The 4,883-nt window shown below is 43.1% G+C and overlaps 1 protein-coding gene across 1 annotated transcript in view; it reads left to right on the forward strand.

Annotated features, from left to right (window-relative positions):
• Positions 1–2,289: 2,289 nt before the first annotated feature.
• Positions 2,290–4,883, forward strand: part of STX17 (syntaxin 17) — a 74,554-nt gene continuing 71,960 nt past the window's right edge. The window contains exon 1 of the mRNA XM_023510546.1: positions 2,290–2,362. The gene's annotated coding sequence lies outside the window, so the exon portion shown is untranslated. The remainder of the gene's footprint in view (positions 2,363–4,883) is intronic.

A 4,883-nucleotide genomic window follows, 5' to 3' on the forward strand; every position in this document is an offset into this window, starting at 1 on the left:
GTGATTGTTATTTGGGAAAGCTATTTCTCTAGCCACCTTACTGAATTCAATTCATCTCATTACTATGGGTTCTTCAAGAAACCAATCAATCAAAATACTTGAAAAGATTTTTGTTTGTTTGTTTTTACTCTAATATATATTTACTGTTTTGTTTAGCCTCATTGCATTCAGTTAGGACCTCTGGAAAATGTTAGCTAGTGGTAGCAGGCCTATCCCTAACGACTTCATGGCCCGGGGTACAAAAAAGGGTCCACACACTATACATCTAAATATAGGGTGTCCCTAAAGTGCGTGTACAATTTACTATGTTAAACTATTTTAAATTGCTCATGAACTTTATGTCCACCTTGTATTTAAACATTACAAATCAAGCTAACCAACTGTTAGATTAAAAAAAATTATCCTCTACCTTGACCACAACTAACTTATAGCAACCTAGAAGGCAAGGTTCAAATTTAGAATCCTTGAGTAATATTCCTCCCTATTATACTTGAGGTAGCTTTTTCAGAACTGTACAGAATACCTTTGACATAAGTGCCTAGACCCTCAAGACTCCATCTTAAAAGGCATCCTGCCAACAAAGACCACATATTTACAGATTGCACCTACACCGATAAGGGCATGACTCTTTACTATCAGTCCCCACCAGATGACTCAAGGGCCAAAAAAGGAACGGGGCTTCTTTGGCGGGTGCAGTCCTTTTTCTATAGTGGCTGCCTTGCTGTACCTCGTGATAAGCAGCTAGGCATCTGTTGCCCGAAGGCCCTGCCAAAATCAAAGAGTTTTCTTTGCGAGATGCTGGCAGCTTCACTGACAATCTACCGGATCAGCCCAGGATATTTTTCTTGTCCATGTTCCTTTCCTTGGACTGGTTCATTCACTCCCTTTTGTAATTCCTTTTTTTTTCTCTTGATGTTAAATGTTACTTTTTAATGTGGAAATTTTAATAGTTAACATTTATATATTAAGTATACCACTATACACGACTAACAGACTTATGCAGTGGTTTGAGTCTGTGTGTTAGCAGCTTTGAGTACCCAGTGAGTGATTGGACAGTACTCAGGAGAACTGCCTCATTGGAAACTTCATCGGTAAAAGCTTGTGGTTTTTATGATTTAAACGACATCAATAAAAGTCTGACATTGTTGGAAGACAAATGTGTTTGGACCTGGTTGTCTCTGACCTTCACTGCTTAGGACAAGAACTTAACACAAATGACATTTACTTCAAAAGATGTTACATAACTTTTGACCCTCACATAAGAGACATTTTCCCATGGTAATGCCTAATTTTTCTCCTTAATATTAAATTTGATAAACACCTCATTCCCAGTGCTAACATTGGCATTATTTATGACCCCCAAGAAAATACAAATTTCTTAGATTTTGTGCTTTATTTTAGAAATTTCCTTTCAAGACTTTCTTAGGTTCTACAGGCTCCTAATCTCTGGTCCACCTTCACTCCCATTCCACTGAAAGACCCTAAGAATTGAGTTTTCTTGAACATCCTGATGACGTCTCTGGATATAATCATTAGTGGATAGATTCTAAGCAAGCCATCTGAACATTCAAAGGTGCATATAAAAAAAGGGTTGAGTCTGGAACTTGGGCCATCCAGAGAGGAGGACCTGTGACCTGGATAGGGCTTCAAAGTCAGCCACATGTTTGTTTATGTGGTAGCAGCTGGTCTAACTGGAATAACTTGGGAAGGAAATTTGGAAACCCAGTTGGAGTTGCAGCTCTGTCTCAAACTGCCTGAACTGTAGTCACTCAAAACTCTTTGTTGTGCCTTAAGTCATTATAAAATTGGGATATGGACATTTGTCTGAAGCACTCGCCAGTTTTTGGAAGAAAACACAATTTTTCTGAGCTTCAATTTCTGTGCTTGTTGTAGTCAAGAAAGCACTCCCATCCAGTGCACCTCACAGGGCCTTTGGGGACGAAAAGAGGGGTGGGAGAGGGAAGAGAAGGCATCACCTTTCGGAACTTCAGTTTCAACACCAGTAAACTGCTAAGAACATAGGACCAGCCTGCCAATCCAGTTCTAGGAAGGACAGAGGAAAAGGAACAGAAAAACTGCAAAATGCAGAGGGCTAAACAAATGTGAATTGTCACACAGGCCTAAAAATTGTACTTCTTTGTCCTCCTGGCTCCAGTATCACAATCCTACAACGTAAATCAGGAGCAAGATCAGCTGTCCGGAGCGGAGCCCCAGTTAGTACCTACCCATGCGCCCACCACACCCCCTGGCGGTCTTGCGGGGCGGGAGGGCGCGGGCCCAGCCCGCCGGCTGGTGACGCCCCGCCCCGTCGCGCCGCGCCTGCGCCGTGCGCACCGACCGGCCTCGAGCGCCCCGGCGGGAGGTAAGGGGCTCTCGCGAGGCCGCTCTGGGGGCGTCGGGCCCTGACAGGCTCCGGCGGGCCTGGTCCCGACCCGGCGCGCGGGCATGGCGCTGGGCGGGCAATGGGGCATTAGATCTGAAGTGAGAGCGCCATAGGGCTGCGTCTCGGCTTTAAAAGTGGAGGACCTCACTCGGTTTCGTTTTTGGAGGAGCTGTTCGCATCTGGTATAGGGAGGCCCGACGGCGCGAGCAGGATGGCCTGGCCGGGTCGCAGGGTGGAAAAGTTACCTGCTCCAAACCTACCCTGACGCACTTGGGGGCCCGGGTAGTCAGGGTCGCCGGCGTCTCGGTCCCGGCGCGAGTCCGCGCATCCGTTCGCTGTTGGGGGCGTTGGGTATGTGTGGCCCAGGTGTGCCCGTGACACTGCGAGGGATGACGCAACGCTCGGGGCAGTGAGTGGCCGACAGGAAGCGAGAGTCGGAGCCCCTGTCACCCCGCTCAGGGGTGGGTGCGGGCGGTCCCACACCCGGCTGCCTCCTCTGAGCTGTCCGAGGCTCAGAGAGGAGACTGTACAGGGGGACCAAGGGCCTTGACTTTCCTCTTCTGAGTTGGTCTCTCTTCCCCAAGTCAGGAACACAAAGCGACAGGCCTGAGAATGTGGGGCGCCATCCACTTGCCCAAATGTGGGGTCTCTGGGCTAGTGGAAGGGGTTCGTCACTTTTGGGAGTGGGGTTGCCAGTGATTTGGGACCTTTCCTAGGAAATTGGGTTTTTCACTTACTGATTACCTTTTTACGTAATTTAGTTAAGCTTTCAGTACTTTTTCCTCATCAGAAGCAGGTTGGTGGTCTGCATTCTCGTGTTGTAAGCACTAAGTGATAAAGTTTGTAAAACATCTGGCACAGTACTGGCACCCTGCAGTCATTAATGCAGTGAATATGATTGTAGTTACTTGACTTCTAAATGTTTTTTGACCAGTTTTATGTGAAATAGCCTCTTGTACCTTAAAAAAATAAAATCCCTTAGTAATACAAGAGTTCTCTATAGCTTACCTTAATGAAACATTTTATATACCATAGTACAAAATCAAAAACAAGAAATTCACATTAGTACAGTAGTAACTGACCCCCTGACTTTCTTCTGATTTCATCATTTTCTACAGTAGTGTCCTTTTTCTATTCCAGGATCCAATCTAAGATCCCACACTGCATTTAGTTATCTGGACTCCTTCATCCCCTTCCGTCTGTGACAGTTCCTGTCTTTTCCTGTCTTTCACGATCTTCACAGTTTTGAAGGGTCCTGGTCAGTTATTTTGTAGGGTATCTCTCCAGTGTTTTCTCATGATCAGATTAAGGTTATGAATTTTTCTCAAGAATATCCCAAAAGCACATAATATATGCCTTTGTCAGTCCATCCTGTCCGGGTGTATGATACAACTTTTGCTTGTAATGTTAATCTTGATTACTTGGTCAGATGGTGCTTAGTAGGATCCTCCAGTGTGAAAGTACTGTTTTTCTCCTTATAATTAATTGATATCTTGAGGGGAAACTTTTAAACTATGCAAACATCCCGTTTCTCCTCAACCCTCCCTTGCTGAATTTAACATCCCCTGGTGGATCTTACCTTGAGTAATTATTACTGTGGTGTTCTAAAGGTGATCTTCTGTTTCCCTCATTTCTTCTTTTCTAAATCGAAATCCTTTTGTAAAGATGAACTATCCTTTCTCCGCATTTGTTTATTTGTATTCAGTTATTTATTTTTATCAGTACGGATTCAGATACTTATTTTTCTATTGGTTATTATCTTATGCTTGTGTTACTTATTTTCTGTCTCAAATTATTCCAGCTTTGACCACTGGGAGATTTTTCAGGTTACTTCCTGTACCCTGTCAACATAACCACATCCTTTTTTGAGTATTTTCTGGCATCAGAAGATGCTCTAGGTTCTTATGTTTTTCCTAACTCAACCCCGGTGTCAACCACTTCTTCAAAGACCCTTACACTCTTTTCGGAGAATGGTATTTAAACTGTGTTATAGGTACGTGTGTTTCTACTGGGGTGTCATTGCTTCTCGGGCCTCACAGAAGATAGCAGTGTACACATACACATACCCATGCATACACAAAAACCTATATTTCTGTATTTATCTGTAAATTTAAGAAAAAACAAAAGTTCATCCTAATACCTCCACTTCTAGTCTGACTGGGTTCATTCTTATTTGTCCTTTATTTGTAACTTCTTTCTCTGACAGTGAGAAATCTAGCTCTCTTGTACAAAATAGTTTCTTATTTGTTCAGTCCTGGTATACATATAAAGTAATTTCAGGATTTCTAACCTTTATACCTGTGAGAAACAAATTTACTGAATAGAGTATACTGTAATTCTTTTTGTCTTTAGCCTTCTAGTAGTCAGTCAAAATATTTTCTAGTTACTTAGATTTTCTTCCCCACTTTTTTCATTGTGATCATGTTATTCATTTATAATACAGTAAATTTTATTTCTTATAGTTTATATTCCATTTTGGGTTTCCCCCATATCCTGCTGG

The sequence above is a fragment of the Otolemur garnettii genome, unplaced genomic scaffold, assembly GCF_000181295.1.
Source record: "Otolemur garnettii isolate 467f Iridium unplaced genomic scaffold, OtoGar3 scaffold00014, whole genome shotgun sequence".
Taxonomy (NCBI): domain Eukaryota; kingdom Metazoa; phylum Chordata; class Mammalia; order Primates; family Galagidae; genus Otolemur; species Otolemur garnettii.